The sequence below is a fragment of the Eptesicus fuscus genome, chromosome 1, assembly GCF_027574615.1.
Source record: "Eptesicus fuscus isolate TK198812 chromosome 1, DD_ASM_mEF_20220401, whole genome shotgun sequence".
NCBI lineage: Eukaryota > Metazoa > Chordata > Mammalia > Chiroptera > Vespertilionidae > Eptesicus > Eptesicus fuscus.
In genome coordinates, this window is record NC_072473.1 from 88,025,745 (window position 1) to 88,047,552 (window position 21,808).

Genomic DNA, 21,808 nt, shown 5'->3' on the forward strand with positions numbered 1-21,808 from the left:
ATATATATCATCATATTATCCTATATAATAAAAGGCTAATATGCAAATGGTCATCATGCCCTCACACCGTAACAACCAATCAGCAGAAGGCTGTGTGCGTGGTAGGCGCGTGCGGGTGGGTGGGGACTTGATGCTGCGTCCCCAGTGGGGACTTTACCAGGGGGTGCATTGGGAGAATGGATGGCGGCTGCTGCTGCCCTGGGCAGGCCCAAGGCTCAGACAAGCCACGGATGGTGGCTGCCGCTGCCCATGGCTGGCCCGAGGCTCAGGCAAGCTGTGGATGGCGGCTGCTGCTGCGAGGGCCCAAGGCTCAGGCAATGAGGGCCAGGCTGAGGCTCAGGCAAGCTGCAGTGGCTGCGAGGGCCAAGGCTCAAGCAGCCTCGTGTCCAGCAGTGGCAGCAGCAGAGGCATGATGGGGGCATCACCTTCCCCTGATCGCTGGGTCGCCTCCTGCAGAGGGAGGCCAGACTGCGGCTTAGGTCTGCTCCCTGCGGCTGGCCTGAGACTCATCCCCTGAGGACTCCCAGACTGTGAGAGGGGGCAGGCCAGGCTGAGGGACCTTCCCAGTGCACAAATTTTCATGCACTGGGCCTCTAGTCATATATAATATATATATATATATATGTGTATATATCTAATCTAATAATAGACAAATATGCAAATTGACCACACCTCCGACACACCCAGAAGCCACGCCCACAAGCCACGCCCACCACCCAATCAGAGCGAGTATGCAAATTAACCCAAACCAAGATGGCTACAGCCACAGAGAGCAAGGTTTCCTAGGTAACGGAGGAAGCCAAGCTTTCTGCCAGCCATTGCAGGCCTAAGCCTCCACTCAAGCTACAAAGTTTCAATTATAGAAGGTAAACAAATTCAAACAAATGGCGGCAGAATGGAGCTTGAGAGAGCAGGCCAGGGTTGCTGCCGGCAACAGGGGAAGCAAAGCTTTCCGCACACCCTGGCCGGGCCCACCCGCTTAAGGCAACAAAGTTTCAATTATAACCCCAACACAAATGGCTATGGGCCTCGGAGGGAGCCCTAGGCTTGGCCCTGCTCCAGGCTACAAAGTTTCAATTGTAGAAGGAAAATAAATTCCAGATACCAGGGCCTCTGCTTGCGTTGCCAGGGGGCGTGGCCGGCCTGCAAACCACCACAGGCCCCTCACTCAGGCCGCCCCTGCCCCAAGGGAACCCCACCCTGATCAGGGACACCCTTCAGGGCAAACTAGCTGGCCCCCACCCCTGTACCAGGCCTCTATCCTATCTAATAAAAGAGTACTATGCAGATTGATCATCACTGCAACACACAATATAGCTGCCCCCATGTGGTCAAAGATCCTGCCCCCATGTGGACACAAGATGGCCACCACGAGATGGCCAGCAGGAGAGGGCAGTTGGGAGGCACCCGGCCTGCAAGGGAGGGCAGTTGAGAAGGACCAGGCCTGCAAGGAAGGGCAGTTGGAGGTGATCAACCCTGCAGGAGAGGGCAGTTAGGGGTGACCAGGCCGGCAGAGGAGGGAAGTTGGGGGCAAACAGGCTGGCAACAGAGTGGTTAGGGGGTGATCAGGCTGTCAGGCAGAAGCAGTTAGGGGCAATCAGGAAGGCAGGCAGGCAAGCAGTTGGGAGCCAGCAGTCCTGGATTGTGAGAGGGATGTTCGACTGCCCGTTTAGGCCCGATCTCAGGGATCGGGCCTAAACGGGCAGTCGGACATCCCTTGAGGGGTCCCAGATTGGAGAGGGTACAGGCTGGGCTGAGGGACAACCCCCCTCCGTGCACGAATTTTGTGCACCGGGCCTCTAATATATATATATATATATACACATATATATATGTATGTATGTGTATATATATATATATATGTATATATATATATATATACATATATATATATATATATATATAATGTTCAATGAATATAATGTGAACTGTAGTGAAGTTTATAATTTATTTATCCCATTTATTATTTGTTGACATAAATAAGGTTTTTAATTATTTAAACAGTATCTTACCTGTAATTGAGATTTCCAGAGGAACTACTTTATATTCCATACAGCATTCTTTAGAAATGAATATACATATGTGAATGAGACATATTAACTGCTCATTAAAGTTATTTGGTTGTTTTATTTCCAGGATCTTTGAGAATTCATAGATTAATCTATTATGAGAATCTAAAAAGGTGTTTTAAGAGTACAAAGGTGGGGGGCACTAGCCACAGACAGCAAGAGGGACACTTGGCAGCTGCAGCGGATCCTACAGTGGCCTTGGGCTGGCACCTAGATGGATTGCCGGAAGCCAATTCCAGCATGTCATAATTGCAAGAGTTTCATCAAAAGGTTGATGGAACTTGGGGACTCAACAAGGGCTGAGTCACATATGTTATCACCTGTTGGAAATGGCTAAAGGCATTTCCCCAAACCTGAAAAGGACGATTGCTTACTGCCAGACAGCTCAGGGCATTTTAATCTACATGTTATTGCCTCCTCCTGGCCAAACACCTGAACAGCCAGAGGTAATTCCCCAATCTGACAATGGATTCTATACCTAACCTTATGCTTTGTTGTGTATATCTCCACCTTGCCTTAGGACAAATTGTGTTAATAAAAAGCAAGGGGTCCTGAGACAAGGAGAACTTAGTTTCTTCAGCCAAGCTCCTCTGCCCCCCCCCCCAATATGCCTTTCAAAATTATGTTTCATCTCTGGACTCTTATTTAATTTATGCACAGCCCTCCTCCACATTGCTGAACCCTTCTAGATGCAGATCAAGAACACTGGCATTAAAGGCTCTATGACCTGGGCCAGCCTGGGCACTGGGCACAGCTCACAGGACTTCCAGATGGCAGCATAGCTGATTGGACACAGTGACTGAAGCCAGCCCAGGCCCCAGGGGCATTGCCTCCACCCCCGGCTTCTGCAAGGCCCACCAGACTACTGTTCCACCTCTGCTATGATGCCTGGACAGATTCTGGACCCTTCCCTGATTGTGGGTTCTCTGCCAGGGCTAGTCCCTTTGACTGGGCTCCAGGCTCGGCTCTGACTGCGGAGGTCATGATCGATCATCCCCTTGCACTTCCTGGATGTGAAACTGGGCAAGTTTCCCTAATCCGTGAAAAGTGAGATCATTGCTGGATTTCCAGGCACCATCAATTTTTTTTTTTAACAGCCCTATGAGGTGGCCTCTCCTGTCAATGCTGGTCATCTCACATTGGTGTCCCCGGATACACTATCAACACGAACTCAGAATTAGGAAACTGGGTCCTCTCACAGGTGACATTCTCTAGCTGAACAACTCTGGAACCAGCCAAGTCTTTTTCCCCTCTACTGTGCCCAAAAGACACAAGACATCTTGGCCTGAGGATAGAGCTCATGACTTAGCAGGACATTTAGACAGATTCAGGCAGGCTGCAGAGCTGCTAGGATTAAGGTCACAGCCCTCTTCTGGGTTTAGCTACCTATCAAGGCTGCTTACATCCTGCCTTTTGCTGGGACTCTGTGCTCTTCTGTGGCTTCAGGATCCCCTTTACTAAGATTAGTGCATGTGCATGTTCTGGGTGACAAGTTTATCTGGGGTTTGCATCCATAGCCCTTCCCCTGCCTCCTCTACCAACCACCACAAATAACAAACCTAGGCTCTTTAGAAGCAATGTAGCAACACAGGACTGCTGCATCAGAACAGTTTGGCTCTGGAGAGGTTACTAGACATTTGCACTCCAATTTCCTCTGTTGTAAAACGGGGTGGGGTCAGATTAGATAGTCCCCTATCTCACAATACATACAAAAATTAACTCAAATGAGTCAAAGACCTAATTTAAGAGCTAAAACTCCAAAATTCTTAGAAGAAAACACCAATAAATCTTTGTGATCTTGGATTAGATATGACAATAAAAACACAAGCAACAAAATAAAAAATACCTAAATTGGACATCATCAAAATTAAAAAAAAAAATTGTGGTTTAAAGGACACAAAGTAAAAAGACAAACCACAGAATGAGAGAACATTTTTGCAAATTATAGATCTGATAAATCAGGGACTTGTATCTAGAATATGTAAAGAACTGTTAAAACTCAATAATAAAAAGACAGAGTCCAATTTAAAAATGGGCAAAATATTCCAATGCACATTTCTCCAAAGGAGATATGTGAATGACTAATAAGTACATGAGAAGATGATCAACATTATTAACCATCCAAAAATGCAAATAAAATCACAATGAGATACTACTTCACACCCACTAGATGGCTATAATAAAAAAGATAGATAAGCACAAGTGTTGGTGAGGATGGGGAGAAGTGTTAATCTTCAGGAACTGCTGGCAGAAATCTAGAATGGTGCAATGACTTTGAGAAACAGTCTGGCAGTTCCTTAAAAGACTAAACATAGACACATGCCATATAACAACAGTTCCACTCCTAGGTATATACCTAATAGAAAGAACTCAGTCACACAAAAACTTGTGCATGAATGTTCATAGTAGTGCTATTCATAATATCTAAGAAGTAGAAACAGCCCAACTGTTCATCAGATGATGAATGGATAGATAAAATGTGATATATCCATACAATGAAATATTATTTGACCATAAAATGGAATAAAGCATTGATCCATGTTACAACTTGCATGAATCTTGAAAACATTATGTTAAGTGAAAGAAGCCATTCAAAAATTATCATGTATTGTGGATTAAATTGGTGGGAAATACCCAGAATAGGCAAATCCATAGAGACAGGAAGGAGAAGGAGTTTCCTAGTGCCTATGGCTGGGGGAGATGGGAGAAGTTGCGGGTGGTGGGAGGACCGGAGACAGCTAAGTGGTATGGGGTTTATTTTGGAGGTGATGAAAATGTTCTAATATTTATTGTGGTGATAATTGCACAACTTTGTGAATGTACTAAAGACTGTTCAATTGTATACTTTATATGGGAAAATTGTGTGGTATGTGTGAATTGAATCTCAATAAAGCTGTTTTTAAAATGGGGGAAAACAGTACAAAGAAGGGAGCAACTTGGGTAAGATGGAACCATGGGGAATGCTTTATGGAAAAGTTAACATTATCACTAGTCTTCACAGGAGGAAAGAGAAAAGGCAGTGTGTGAAGAAAGTTTAGAATTTTTAAGAAGGTGAGCAAAGAATCAACAGGGAGAGCCTGGTTGGCTGTCTAGACAGTTCTGATAAATTGGCAATTAATTTGGTGGATTCTCCACTCTATCAAGAGACGTACTCAGGTAGTTTATCAGTAGTATCTCATTTATTTACCATGTATATTTTAGGTTTGTATGTAATTAAGGGTATAATTAATAGTAGCTAGGTAACTTGAACATTTTTTTTCAAATGTGGTTAAAATCATATAAGCATTTATTAAATATCTTTGTAAACTTGACAACAATTATAGCAGTGAAGCATGACATTGTATGTATCTTTCCAGTTTAATTAAAATAAAATAATTTTTAAAAAACACAGTTCACTTATTTCAAATATTTTATTATGATATTATTTATGCATGTAATTAAAGGATAAAATCCATTTCCCCTTTCTGCCAACCAAAAACGTATTTATTTTCTGAAATGCATTGGAGCTTTTGTTTTCAATTTAAAGATGAAAACAAGAAAAAGCTGGATAAACTGCAAATTAATGAAATTTTTTATCCTTTCAGAGAACTAAGTTTGTAGATCAAACAGATAACTAAAAATCAAGGAGAAAAAAAAACAAAAACAGGTACCTTTAGGGAGAAACAAGACTTACTTAAAAATGTATATAGCAGTCCTTAACTTTACTACTAGAAACATTACTAAAACAGGTATGAGTAATGTATAATTAGTGGAGATAAAATAGAACTATAATAATGTTCAATTATACCCAGATCAGGTACAAAGAGGGAAAAAGAAATATAGCAGGCCAGCTGGCTTGGCTTAGTGGTTGAGCATTGATCTTTGAACCAGGAGGTCACGGTTCAATTCCTGGTCAGGCACATACCAGGGTTGTGGGCTCGATCCCCAATGTGGGGCATGCAGGAGACAGCTGATCAATAATTCTCTCTCATCATTGATAGTTTTATCTCTCTCTCCCTCTCCCATCCTCTCTGAAATCAATAAAAATATTTTTTAAAAACATATAGCAAGTGGTACACACACATACACACACACACACACACACACACTCAAATTAATATGTATATACGGAGAAGATGTCCATATAACTACTATAATAGCATCTTCCACACAGGATGTTGTTTTTTTTTAATAAACCTTTATTGTTCAGATTATTACAGATGTTCCTCTTTTTCCCCCCTATAGCTCCCCTCAACCCGGTTCCCACCCCACCCCATGCCCTCATCCCCCACCACTGTCCTCATCCATAGGTGTGAGATTTTTGTCCAATCTCTTCCCGCACCCCGACACCTTCTTCCGCCCGAGAATTGTCAGTCTACTCTCTTTCTATGCCCCTAGTTCTATTATATTCACCAGTTTATTCTGTTCATCAGATTTTTATTCACTTGATTTTTAGGTTCACTTGTTGATAGATATGTATTTGTTGTCATTTTGTTGTTCATAATTTTTATCTTTACCTTTTTCTTCTTCTTCCTCTTCTTAAAGAATACCCTTCAGCATTTCATATAATACTGGTTTGGTGGTGATGAACTCCTTTAGCTTTTCTTGTCTGTTAAGCTCTTTATCTGACCTTCAATTCTAAATGATAGCTTTGCTGGGTAGAGTAATCTTGGTTGTAGATTCTTGCGATTCACCACTTTGAATATTTCTTGCCACTTCCGTCTGGCCTGCATAGTTTCTGTTGAGAAATCAGCTGACAGTTGTATGGGTACTCCCTTGTAGGTAACTAACTGTTTTTCTCTTGCTGCTTTTAAGATTCTCTCTTTGTCTTTTGACCTTGGCATTTTAATTATGATGTGTCTTGGTGTAATCCTCTTTGGATTGTTCTCGTTTGAGGTTCTATGTGCTTTCTGGACTTGTAAGTCTATTTCTTTCACCAGGTAGGGGAAGTTTTCTGTCATTACTTTTTCTAATAGGTTTTCAATATCTTGCTCTCTTCTTCTGGCACCCCCATAATTCGGATGTTGGTACACTTGAAGTTGTCCCAGAGGCTCCTTACACTATCTTCATATTTTTGGATTCCTTTTTCTTTTTGCTTTTCTGGTTGGGTGTTGTTTGCTTCCTCGTATTTCAAATCTTTGACTTGATTCTTGGGATCCTTTAGTCTACTGTTGAATTTCTGTATATTATTATTTATTTCAGTTAGTGTATGCTTAATTTCTGAATGGTCCTTTTCCATTTTTTTTTTTTTTTGGCATTCTCACTAAGATCCTTGAAGGTCTCACTAAGTTCCTCCGAGGTTTCTAGAAGATTCTTGAGTAACCTTATAACCGTGGTTTTGAACTCTATGTCCAGTAGTTTGCTTTCCTACATTTCTTTCATTTGTGACATGTTTCTTTGTCTCCACATTTTGGCTGCTTCCCTGTGTTGATAGACTGGCCTTGTGTGCTAGTGTCCTATAAGGCCCAGTGGCTCAGCCTCCCCAGTTACCTGAGGTGGACACTCTTGGTCAACCCCTTTGTGGGCTGGGTGCACAGTCCTGTTGTAGTTAAGCCTTGATTGTTGTTGGTATCACTGGGAGGAATTGACCTCCAGGCCAACTGGCTGTGAGGACCAGCTATGTCTACAATGGAAGAACTGCTGTGCTGGAGACACCCTTATGGGACAGGACTTGCTTCAGTGGGGCTTTGGTGCTCACTGAGTCTTCCCCTTGAGTGTGTCACTTATGGATGTGAAGAGTTGTAATCTGGTATAGTATCACACTGACCATTGGGTACACTGGCTCTTGGATCTCCAAGGAGGTGCAAAGTCAGCCACTGCCTGAGACCACCCAGCAGGAGCTACAGAGAGATCTGTAGATTCCTTCTCTTTGTTTGAGGTTTGGAAGTGCCCAGATGAGGCCCAGCTGTGAAGCAAGGCAGGCTACTACCACCAAGAGCCTTAGGCCTTCTTTTGGATGCTTTTGAAATCTGACCCAGCTGTAGTTTGTTAGGTTAGGCTGTGAAAGGACAGGTGATTCATATGCAAAAGCCACTGCTCACAGCTTAGGTGGGGTTGTAAATTGGGTGGGGCGGGGTCTCAGGGAATCACCAGGGTGGAGCAAACAGCAAAGGCTGCCAATTCAGCTGTCTCTGCATCTCCGTGTCTCCTGTTGTGGAGCGGAAGCGAGTGAATGAACACTGGAGCCCAGACCAAATTAAAATTTAGGGAGCCTTTATTAGCTGGGCAGCCGGGCGACCCGGCGACTGCTCTGCCATTCTCCACGCAGGGAGACCAGAGAGCAGCAGCGACCCTTTGTGTAGGACCGCTTTTAAGCACATTAACCACATCCGGTTTTTGCAGAACAAGTAACCCAAGACAAAACAGTTTTTTTCCAAGCAACATCAGGATCATGCCAATGACGACCATGTTATTCACAAGGTTATCCTGTTTGTCAAAAAGCTGATAGTATTCTGTGAAAGAAAGCCTACATGCTGGGAAGGGGCCATGAGACCCTATCTCAAGGCCTGGCCTGGTGTCAGCACTGACAATTCTATCTGGGGCATAGTCCACGGCCTCTCTGGAAGCATGCTCAAAAATTCCCACTCTTCAACACTCCGAGTCCAGCACCCCCACGCAGGAACAATGATCGCTGCGAGCACCTCTCAGAGAAAGCCACCCTTGCATTCCTGCCTGATGCCAGACAGTCCAGTTTCTCCCCATATGAGTCTGAGTCCCCAGAGTCTCGCCTGGAACTGGAGTTCAGAGCAATTGGGAGCTTATCTCTCTCTCCCAATTGAAAAAAACAACAGTGCACCCAGTTGTCAGCCCATTTTGAGCATGCCTCTATACCTCCACACCTCCGAACCTCCTGCCAGTTTCAATGTGCTTTTTTCTTTCCTCGTAGTTGTATAACTTCCACTCAGACAGGTTTCCTGTGGTTCCAGTTGATAGCTGTTTTGTCTTTTAGTTGTAATTTTGATGTGGTTGTGAGAGGCAGCAAGTACAGGTGTTTGCCTATGCTGCCATCTTGGTTATCCCCCTACATGGTGGTTTTGAGGATTAAATGAGAATAAATATATAAAAATGCCTAGTGCAACTATTGGCAGAGAGTAGGATGTTAGTAGGTTCAGTATATGTTGAATTGGAATATTTGCTATAGAAATAGTTGAAATTGCAGTGGTCTAGATTGGTCAAGGTTTGTTTATAGACAAGGTTGGACCCATTTTTAGCCCTGTTGGATGACCAGGATGACCATACACAAAGAGACTATTTTTAGAAGAGGCTGTGGGAGAGGTGTGTGTGTGTGTGTGTGTGTGTGTGTGTGTGTGTAGGGAAATTAGAAAGGGGGGAAATATGGATGTGAACCAAGACTGATATATAAACCAAGAAATCCCTGATGCAGTTCTATTAACATGCAAATAAAGAGCAAGGCTAAGGATCTCTATCTTGTCAAAACAAACAAACAAACAAACAAAAAGAGATTTGTTAACTGTCCTGAATCCATCACTAATACCTGTGCCCAATTATACTCTATTAATAGCAGGAGGTAAAAGGAGGCTGCAAACTCCTGTTAGTAACTAAGCACTTTCAAACCTGCAAAATTCAAGGTGAGTGCTGTAGCAGCCATAGGACTGGAGATACCTGGGATGAAATTCACAGAGAGCTTCATATTTTCACACACTCTATTATTTGGTTCCCAAAGTAATGTTAAGCCTCAGCAAATCTTCAGGAAACCCTGCATTTGGAGTCTCCAGCTGTGCTTTGTTTCTATCTGCAAGCTGCTAGCAAGCACCCTATGGTGAGTCTGCCTTTGTGGGATGAGACCTGGAAGAAGAAAAAGGGAAGACTCTCTATATGTAAAGCTTTTCAAAATGGAGGCAATGTAAAGGATCCAGTGGAGTAAATGAAGTATAATATCACTTCTGTATTACAGTCACCATATTGTAATTCTGAGTAACCAAATGAGGTCTTGGTTAGCTTGGTTACTGCCTGCTGAGTTTGGGGGATGGATGGAAATTGAGCTAGTGTGATACCATAAATGCCAAAGAGCAGCACACTAGATGCCTGGGAGTGGAGAAGCAGAAATTTGTATTTTATTTTGATGTGCACTTATAAATAATTGGCACAAAAGTGGGAAGAGGGAAACTGGAACTGGGACTCCATTATTTTTCAAATCATGTGAAACAAAAGCAGTTGATATTATAATGTGAAAAAATGTAGACTATTATGCCCTTTCATTCATTATTTCAGCTCTGTCCTGGTCCCCTGACTTGTCTTAACCTATCCCTTTTTCATCATCCAGCTGAACATGTCATCCCCTACTTGAAAATCTTCAATGACTCTTCATTAACTATAGGAAAGAACATAATAATCTCAGCAGGTACTTTGTGATCTGACCCCATAAATATCTCCAGCTTTCTCTCTCTCTAAAACTGTCACCACTCATGCATTCATGCTTCACAAATATCAAATGCTTGTAATTTCCTGCACATACTCTATTAATGGCATGCCCCCATATTTTCATACATGCTCTTCCTTTTCTACAATGCTGTTTCTGCACCATTCTGCCTGGATAACTCCCACTTCACCTACCACAATCCAATAGCTTTTCATCCACCCTGAGACTTCCTTCAACAGTAACTTGAACATATTTTAATTGCTGCATTTATTATAATGCATTGGAAATAGTTTACTTTATATTCCTTCCACAGCACACTGCAAGTTCCTTCAGGACAGGGACTTCTTTGGTAACTAGAGGACCTAATATATAATGAACATCAAGTATATGTGTGGTCAATGTAGGGTAGATTATTGTTTTCCTTAATGTATCCAAGAGCTATAAGAAGATAGAACCTAAGCAACAGCTTCTATGACCTGGTTATTTTCATACCCACCTTCCCAGGTAATCACTTAGATTGCAACACTTTTTAAAAAATATATTTTTTTATTGATTTTCAGAGAGTAAGGGAAAGAGAGAGAGATAGAAACACCCCAAAACATTGTACTGTGCACTTAAGTGGATAAATCATATATATATATGAATTGTTAATACAGTTGAATTAATATCTGTCATGTTTGTTATTGTTTTCTATTAGCTGCCCTTGTTCTTTGTTCCTATCTTTGTCTTCCATTCCTTTTTTGCCTTTGTAGTTTTAATTGAGCATTTTGTATGATTCAATTTTCCCTCCTTTCTTAGGATATCATTTATACTTCTTTCTTTACTTTCTTTAGTGGTTGCCTAGAGTTTGTAATACACACTTACACCAAACCCAAGTCCACTTTCTTTCTTTTTTAAAAAATATATTTTTATTGATTTCGGAGAGGAAGGGAGAGGAGAAAGGGAGAGGGAGAGAGAGATAGAAACATCAATAATGAGAGAGAATCATTGATCAGCTGCCTCCTGCATGCCCCCACCCCCTACTAGGGATTGAGCCTGCTACCTGGGCATGTGCCATTGACCAGAATCAAACCCAGGACCCTTCAGTCTGCAGGCTGATGCTCTATCCATTGAGCCAAACCGGGTAGAACAACACTTTTTTTTTTTTTTTACAATTGGTGGATTGTTTGTGTTTTCTAAAACCTTTGGAACTCTTCAATCTGTTGATCAGACAATATGTATTGAGTGCTACATAAGGCCTATGTGGCATAATTAAGACCTTTGAGAAATTTGTAATCTGGTTCAGAAAATAAAGAGATTACTTGCTCACCTTCTTGGATTTGTATATGGATGATGGTGATCCACCATTCCGAATTGCCTGGAACTGTCCCAATTTTAAGAATGAAAGTCCCATGTGCTTGGAAACCCCTCAGTACTGCACAAATCAGAGGGTTGGTCATCTTAGGAGATATTTAATAGCACATCTTCTTGTTTCCTTATCTCTAATATAAAACAGAGCAATAGAAAAATGTGTATGTGAATATTATTGATATGAATTGTGTCCTCACAGTGCTATTCAAGGATGTAAGCAGAAGGAGAAAGAGGGGCTACAATAAAGACATATATCTACTCAGAAGATTTGTTTGTTTCCTAAAGAAAACTAGTGATTAGGGGTGTTTACTGATATTTTGGTTTCAGGGCCAAGAATTCAAATTTGTCTTGCCAAGGGAGGCCAGTCAGTTTGCTTGGAAAGTCACTGCACCTTGTCTTGGGTAGTTTGAATTACAGAAGTGATCTCTTTTGTATACATACAGAGAGGCTTGCTTGAAGCCAGACATTATTGAGCATGGTTAGCTGGGAAGCAGAGGGCTGTTTGCCTCACCAGGAAGCTACAGCTTCACACCTCAGGGAATCACAGCATTGTCCCTTCAAGGGAATTAACAACCCTTCCTTCTCCCATCTGGTACTGGATTATAGGGGGGAGCAGGGGAGATAAGCACATGTAAGTAGAAGTCAAATGGCACAGGAGGAAGTGCTGGACCATAGAGGCCTGTCAGTCTAAGCTGGGATAAAGATAATTCATCAGGAGGTGGGCCCCAATGCAAGCTGCAAAATATTGGGAAGTTAATTGGTTACTTTGGAAAAGTTTCTGGTTAAAATCCCAAGAGAACAAAGCTTTCTCTCTCACGCATGCTCAGTGACTCACATTCGACTCATTCCTTTGAGCATTCTTTTCATAGCCATGTGGCCTTAGCAGGGCATGACCAGTGGCCATGTAGACTCCAGGCAGGAGCCTGGGTGCATCAGAAAAGCAATGGATTGCAGCCAGAACACAAGCTAAGCTAGCCAAATGCTGGACATGGATTAAGCTTTAATATAACACAGGATCTCTGGACATTGACTCTATTTCTGGCCCTGATTTTCCATGGTGGACAGATGGACATAGGACATCAGAGGGATATATTTTTTGATTTTGCATTACAAATAAATATTACCACCAGTCCTCATCCTTTATTGTGGGTCCCCAGAAATGCTTTTCCTCACTACACTGCAAGAACCCCACATCCACTGGTAACATGTTCACCATTCCAAATCAAGTCTTCATTCATCACCATTTATACCCCCTATACTATCCTTTACCTCCCTCAACTTCATTTCCCCCTGGCAATCACCACACTGTTATCCATGTCCATTAGTTTTTCCTCTCTCTTTTTTTTTTGTTCTATCCTTCTACCCCTCCACACAGCTACCCATCCCCTAATAGCTGTCAGCCTGTTCTCTCTATATAAGTCCATCTCTAGTTTGCTTGTTAGTTCATTTTTTTTTTCATTAGATTCCATATTTGAGTGAAATCATAGAGTACTCGTCTTCCTCTGACTGGCTTATTTCACTTAGCATAATGTTCTCCAGTTCCATCCATGCTATTGCAAAGGGTAAGATTTCCTTCTTTTTCTTGCCATTCTAGCAGTCATCAGCTGTACAGTAAGATTACCTGGGGCAAATGGGTAAGTATTTTGGACTTATGTTCCTGACTCTTCATGGGTAAGAGCCCTTGTGAGGGCTGATCCCCCTCCTAATGTAGTCACCAATAATACCAAACACCTTGGTCATCCTGGAGGACCATGGGTGGGTCAAGGAAGTATAATTACACAGGGGTCTCCACCCAGCTTCCCTTTTGTATGACACCAAATCAAACCATTGCTCCTTTGTATGTAAAATTAAGGAGAGGTTTTTGGCTTGTGTGGAAACCAAAGAAAGGGTCTATCACTACTTGCTCCTGGGAGAGGTGTAGAAAATGTAACTAAGACCTTGTCTATACAAAAAGAAACTGGCAGCCAGTTTGAAATGGAATTGCCATGGCCTAGAGCAAAGAATATCCTTACATGATATTATTCTACAATATTATAATTTTTCCCAGATTTGTGTTACCCCCATTACCTATAATAGTACCTCGCACCCTTGGGGATCAATAAAAAATCATTTGTTTGGTGCTTGGAAGACAAAGGTAACATATCTCTAGATAATTTAGAATTACAACAGTGTAAAATACAATTATCCCAAACAAACTTACAAACTAATTCTTTGAATGTCTGGCAGCAATTTAAAAAGGACATGGAAGGGTTTAATCCCTTCTACTGTGTAGAGGGCCCCCTGGGAAGGCACCTGAGCATTCTAAATTGGACGCTCTTGCCCTTTTGGCTAAGAGGGACCCTCTTCTCACAATCCAATTGTCCACAGCTATTGCCTGAGCTTCTGTTCATGCCAAGGCTGAAGCCTCATAATGGCTGGTACCATGGATCTGTCTCTCGCCCAGTGGGGTGAGCTGGGCCTCCTTGGAAAAGAAACCTGGGTTCCACAAGATATGTGATCAGTGCTGGGACCCTGCCAGCAGTCGAGGGGATCCCAAGGCAGGTCCTGGGCATGGAGGCCATGGGGGCGTAGGCAACCAAGGAGACAGAACTAAACCTCACATCACCCTGCTTGGCCCCGGAGGATGGCTGGTTAACCAGAGATGGGTAAGATTCCTCAGGAAAGGTTGTTCCTAAGACAGGCACAGCTGCAAAGAGGCCATCAGGAGAGAACTTGGGGGTCAACAGAGGTGGGGCACAGACCTTCACCCCCCCAAGTTTGCAGGGGCCTTAACCCTCACCCCTGCTGAAGGAGAACTTCTGCTTTGCTTTGATCTCCTGGGCTGTTTTGCTTCCCATGCCCAGCTCAAATCGGGACCCAGGTAACACAGACTCTGACAGCAGATGCCCTCTCACTGCAACAAGACTTGATGGAGATGTTTTGCACCCATGATGCGGGGAACTGGGGTCTTTGAAATCTAAATCCAGCCTAGAACCAGGAATGCTCAGGGCCTACTCAAGAAGGCAAATAATCCTCTCCACTAATATTTACAGGGTAAAATAAGATAGTTGTTAGAGTATTAAATTTGACAGTAAAATAGTAGTCAAGTTTTCAGACTAATTTAAATTGGCCAATCAAAATAAGCAAATATTCTACAAAAATATTGTACTGCACAAAAAAGCTGTTCCTAAAGTGTTAACTAAAATTTTTATTGGTAGTTCATCTCACGGTAAAATTGTGTAACATATAATGAACCTAAAGCAGTCACATTTTAGTGCAAAAAATTAAAATTAAAAGCTATCAAGATTACAGCATAAAATTTCCAAAAGCCTCCTAATATTTAAACTAAAAAAGGGGGGATAGTAGAATAATATCATGTAAGGACAAATATCCTGTAAATAAATTACATCTAGACAATTTTTACTTTAGAAAATTACCTTTCATTTGTAATGCTAACAGCAATACACCCATGTAAAACATACATGGTATCAAAACAAGCCAAAGGAAAATCGTTTGGGCAAAAAATGAAAAAGGATACCAAGTCAAATTTATAGAAAAGATTCCTTTATTAACTTTTGGTCAAGAATATGTTTGTATATTTTCAGAAAACAACTCCAAGACCATGTGGATTCCTGCAACAGAGAGAAATTGACAGGAGTGCTCCAGCCATGAAGACAGAAGAGAAACAGTACAGAGATGGAAGACGCTGATGACGCCTTGCCATACTTGGAGTCAGCAGATGTGCGTCACTGCAGATTGCCCAGGACCAAACCAGAGAGGGTCGGACCTGCATTACCACCATTTGTCCACCATCCAGAACTGAAATATCATTGCTGTTATGTACACATAAAGAACTGTTGGACATAGAAATTGGGACTCAAAAGAACTGTTGGCCCAGAAAGAAACTCACTATAGACTGATTCATTTACCTCTCAGCATAACCACTATTGCTTGTCTCATTTTCGGTTCCTATAAGTGTATTCCTATTATCACATGAGCTCACTCATCTAGGGGAAATGATGAACAACATAGACTGAAGAACAAGAACAGCATCGATCAGACTGTCAGACCTCAGAAGGAAGGTAGGGGAGGGTGGGGATAAGGGAGAAAGATCAACCAAAGGACTTGTGTGCTTCCATATGAGCCTAACCAGTGATTACGGACAACAGGGGGGTGGGGGCATGCATGTGGAGGGGTTTGGGATGGGAATGGGGGGGGCCATGCGTGTGGAGGGGTTTGGGATGGGAATGGGGGGTGTTGAGGACAAAGATGTGATACCTTAATCAATAAAGTAATTAAAAAGAAAAGGTTTCCTTCTTTTTTTAGGGCCAATTGGTGCAGTCACTGGGAAAGCTGTATGGAGTTAACTCAAAAAATTAAAAATGAAACTGCTTAATGACCCAGTGTTTCCACTTCTGGCAATTTATCTGAAGAAACCCAGAACACTAATTCAAAAGAATATATGCACCCCTGTGTTCATTGCAGTGTTATTTACAATAGCCAAGATTTGGAAGCAGCCCAAGTGCCATCAATAGATGAGTGGATAAAAAAGCTGTGGTACATTTACACAATGAAATACTACTTAGCTGTAAAAACTTGCATTGAGTTTTGGGAAATGGCCATTAGGACAGTAGGATAACAACAGATGGAATAGAAGACTTCCGTGTGTTTTGACATTTTGAGCTTTGATAAATGGTGCAAATCAGCATGGGGGGATATTATCACTTATTATTGCCTTTTAGATAAACATTTATTCAACATATAGCATCTTTCAAGCACTCTACTAAGGGCTGAGGAAAGATTGATAGCATGTAAGGAAGTCAATCACTTAGTTTTAATGAATTTATATTCTGGGAGAATGAATGTAAACCTCCTTGTTACCTTTTTACATTGATAAGGAAAGTGGTCTAATCTTGGATGTGATTATTTAGAAGACAACAGTATGCAAATGTTTAGATACCAAATGCTAAGGGAAACTTGAACTACCTTGGGAGATAGCTGAAGTTACTTATGGAATCTGCCCCAGGTTATTTTAATAGTCTGAGTGTTGACACCTTTTGTGGAGTTTCACTTTAATTTCTAGAAGCAGCCAAAATTTGGAGTCAAAACTGTGACTAAAGTGAGTGGTTAAACTAGGGAACATGGTTTTGACTTAAGTTGTGACTATTAAAATAGTGATCACATTTTTCTTCTGTGGTTTATAAACTTACTCCAAAGACATTTTTCAAAAAGCAGTTCTAAAAGTATTTTGGAGCTATAGCATAATTGTTGAAAAGTATGTGTTTTCCTTAAATGATAGCTTTAAGGAAACAATTTTCTTTCAAGTACACTTTTTTTCTATGTTTGTGTCTTTTAATCACATTTATTTAATAACATATAACCCTGATATTAAAACTAGTTAAATAGATAAAAAGTCTCTAACCCCACCATCCTAACAAAATTAATGTTTTTATGTTCTTTTGTGACATAATAGTCACTTCTCATAATGTACTATTATCTATTTACTAGGGGCCATTTCGCCCAGTCCCAATTGGGCCAATGGGGGCCGGCTGGCTGGGGAGGGACTGTGGGAAGTTGACTGGCTGGGGAGGAATTGAGGGAGGGCTCCAGGGTGTGTCCAGCACATCTAGCCCAGTCCTGATCAGCTGGACCCCAGCAGCAAGCTAACCTACTGGTCGGAGCATCTGACCCCTGGTGGTCAGTGAACATCATATCAACTGGTGAAACAGTAGAATGAACAGTCAGTTATTATGCTTTTATTATATAGGATAAGATAGAATTTTATTTTGATGTATACATTTCAGCCATTGGACGCTCCAGATAAAAATTAGACACAGAATGAAACAAAAGACACTTCTTTTAGGCTGGAATGACTGTTCATGATTTGCTGCTCTTTTGGATGAATTAGCAAATGCAAAATTGTTCAAAGTACTTTGTGTAGCTGCTTTCTTTTGTTTGAAAGTTTCAGACATGCATCTTTGAAAATGCAATGTTTGGACTCTCTTTTGTTTCCTGCTATGACTCCCAGCTTTCTAGGAATGACTGCTGCTTCAGGAGTCTGTAGCTGGTTAAATGAGGATTACATACTGTATATGACTTCACGTGACTTACCAAGTAGCATAACAGGGCTCCCCATGGGGAGGCAACATATGTGGAGGATCTGGCAATTTAATAGTACACACACAGGAAATTCCCAATGCTGTGTTGTAAACTCAATTATTAGTGAACACTATGAAATGAAAAAATCTGGTGCATTTTTGGAAGCTAAGACTTAGTATTACTGTTACAAAAGTCCTTTGAGAATTATAATTAAACTAAGAAATAGAAAATTATTATAGTAGATGAAGACTTACTAGAGCTACAACTTTGGAAACTACAATAATCTGTGGGAAAAACAACAACTTTGGTTGTGTGTTTTTCTTTTATAAAATGCAAATGAACATTTTCTTTCTGGCACCATGAGATGCTTCAGGCTCATCTTGTATTTTCTCTGCCAAGCCAAAGGATCAACCATTTCTGCAAGTCAAAAGGGTACAAGAAAAACCTGAAATAAATCCCAGTGGCTTGAGATGCTGTATTAATCTCCTATTCTTCACATACCAGCAAGGGAAAGATTCCCAACCTAGGGTTTGGAAACCTCAATAAACTCATTTAATTCTATCAAAGCTTTCTGAGTAGTTTTGTTATATAATAAAACTAATTATCATTATTTTCTAATAACATATACAGTACTTGCAATTTTGATTTCTTATTTGACTCCATATTTTTTACATTTTAAAATTTGTATTGAATTTATTGGGTTGACATTGGTTAATAAAATTATATAAGTTTTAGGTATACAATCCTATAATACATCATGTATATATTGTATTGTGTGTTCACCACCCAAAGTTAAGTCTCATTACATCACCATTTATCCCTCCCCCCCTTTTTTTAAAATATATTTTCATTGATTTTTTACAGAGAGGAAAGGAGAGGGATAGAGAGCTAGAAACATCGATGAGAGAGAAACATCGACCAGCTGCCTCCTGCACAGCCCCCACTGGGGATGTGCCCGCAACCAAGGTACATGCCCTTGAACCGGAATCGAACCTGGGACCCCCCAGTCCACAGGCCGACCTCTATCCACTGAGCCAAATCGGTTTCGGCATATTTATTCAAATTAGGATTGAAATAAGGTCAAGGTCTACATATGAATTTGCCTTTTATTTATTAGTCACTCTTTTCCACTTCACTTTTATGCCATTGACCTGTTGGAAAATCTGGGTAGTTTACCTATGAGATAAGTTACATTCAACATCTGACTGATTGCTTTCTAGTTTTAGTGTTTAACTTCATCCTTCCATTTCCTATAAAGTGCTAGTTACTCTAAAAGGTAGATTAGATTCAATTTCAACTTTTTTGGCATAATACTTTGAAGGCGTTGTTGTACACTTCTTATTACATCATATTATGAGATACGTGATTCCTGTATGTCTCACTTTTCTTTTTCATAAAGCTAAATTTATTCTATTTAAAATACTTATTTATTCTTAGATTATGTTCTTCCTACTTTTTATGCTAAAATGACTTATCTTTTATATAAAGATGGTAATTTGGTTTTTCTGTTTGTTTTATGTCCTTAGCTGACAAAATTAAAAGCTAGAAACACTTAAACAACACAATTTAAAAACTTGTTTTGCTAATTTACTGGTGCTTGAAACACAAAGCCTCGGAACCACAGACTAGGTAAATACCTCCCTGCTAGGTTGCATGTTTCACAATATAGAATTAGTGTTTGGCAATTTTCCCAAACAACTTATGTAGCAGGATAAAAGTAATTTCTTTCCGTAATTTACATTGTAAGTTATGTCTTGACGACCTCTGCAGTACATGAAACACCACAATATATAGAACTGTGTGTAGATCCCCGTATACCCCCTATAGTTATTGGCCTCCAGACTTTTTGTTCCCTCTGTCTGGAGAGTATTTACCTTTCCAACTGAAAAACTGCAGATAGGATTTATTTCTAAAGATTTTTTAAATTGAATTTTAGAGAGAGACAGAAACAGGGAGAGAGAGAGAGAAACATTCATGTGAGAGTGAAACATTGTTTGGCTGCCTCCCTCCAGGGCCTGACCAGGAGATCAAGCCTGCAACCTGGGCATGTGCCCTGACTGGGAATCAAATCAGCAACCTTTCATACACAGACGACATTCCAAGCAACTGAGCCAATCCAGCCAGGGTGAAAATAGGATTTTAAGTTCAGTAAGATACCACCAAGAAGCCTTCCATGCCTAGCTTTGCCAGCTAATCTAGTATTGATTTCCCTCTTTGGAATTACTATGGTATCTACTGCTGACCTTTATCCCAATGCTGAACATGTTACACTGTAACTGCTTCGATGACTGTTTTATCCTTGAAGAAAAGATAAATATCATCTTCATCTCTATTTCTGCAATGCATAAAAGACTCTCTGGCACATGTATAATTTCAATAAAATATTTGACAAATGAATCACTAATGTAACGAATGCATTTATTAGAACTTTATGCAAACTAGAGTATAAGTGGATGATAAAGGGTAGCAGTTGACATAGGGAAAAGAGGAATACCAAGCACCTAGATGATAAATATTTATTGTGCAACTAGACTTACCTGATGAAATAATTTGTGGTGTAAATAATTACAGAGCTATAACAATTCCAGGCAGTTTTCAGTACAACTGACTCATCTAGATGGCTCAAGGGATACCGAGGTGGTGAATCCCACCTTTTATTTGAATACACTTCCTTTTGGCTCAAAGGACTTCACCTAAACAGCCCCACAGTAACGCACAATGTCAGGCTAGGGGTCAGCTTGTACTGGGCCTGGGCTCGCCTGAGCACTAACCAAAGATGATCCCAATTGATAATGAAGACTCTTGACAAGAAGAACACAGTATAACATTGAGTGTAGCGCTTATTTCACAATGTATATTTATATCATAATATCAAGTACCCAAACTATTAAATACCCATCATGGTATGGTACCTCAGTCAAATGGGCTGCAGTTGGCTATTAAAATATTTCTTCTGATAATCTCACTTACATTGACAGAAGGCTTTCTATATTTGGTATAAAAATACTATTGCTTAAAAATATGGCATTTAATAAGCAATATAGGTACTGATGAATAGAGACTCAAGATGGTGGCTGGCAGGACAGCAGTGAATGAGAGTGTGAGTGAGTGAGGGAGTGAAAAGGGAGTGTTTGGACGTGTGGTGTGTGTGTGTGTGTGTGTGTGTGTGTGTGTGTGTGTGTGTGTGTGAAGGACAGTTAGATCATGTAGGAGTATCAGACCAGGCTCTACTAGATGGGGAATACATGCTACCGATGCAATCACTCCCGGGGCAGCCAGCTCTGGCACAGAAACCATGCCATCTTGAAGGGGAGACCTGCCTAACTAGGAGTTCAGCCTCACCACCACACAGACTGGCCTCAGACACAATACTGAACCCTACAGCCACTATGGCCAAAGACCTGGTACCTCATCTGCAGACCACAGACACTGGGACTCCAGCTTCCCATGCTGTAGGCTCCTGTGAGCCCTGGAGTGCACTCCCCACCCGCCAAGCCCACCATTTCAGCCACAAGCCCTGCAAGATTCAGTGTCTATAGCCTCCAGTAAGAGCAAAAATGTGGAGACAAAGAAACAAGCCCAAAGGAAAGAAAAGGTGGAATCATTAGAAAAGGAACTAAATGGAATGGAGGCAAACAATATGTCAGAAAAAGAATTCAGAGTAAGGGTCATGCAGTTCCTAAAATGGCTGAATAAGAAAATCAACAACTTATGTAAGAATCAAGAGGAAATGAAGACTGATATAGCTACAATAAAAAACACAATGGAAGGTTTTACCAATAGACTAGAAGAAGCAGAGGATGGAATTAGTGAGTTATAAGACAGGGCAGAAAAATAAACACAATTTGAACAACAGTAGGAGAAAAAAATTAGAAAGCAGGAGGAGAGCTTAAGGGAGCTTTGGGACAACATGAAACAAAGTAAAATCCATATAATAGGGGTGCCAGAAGGC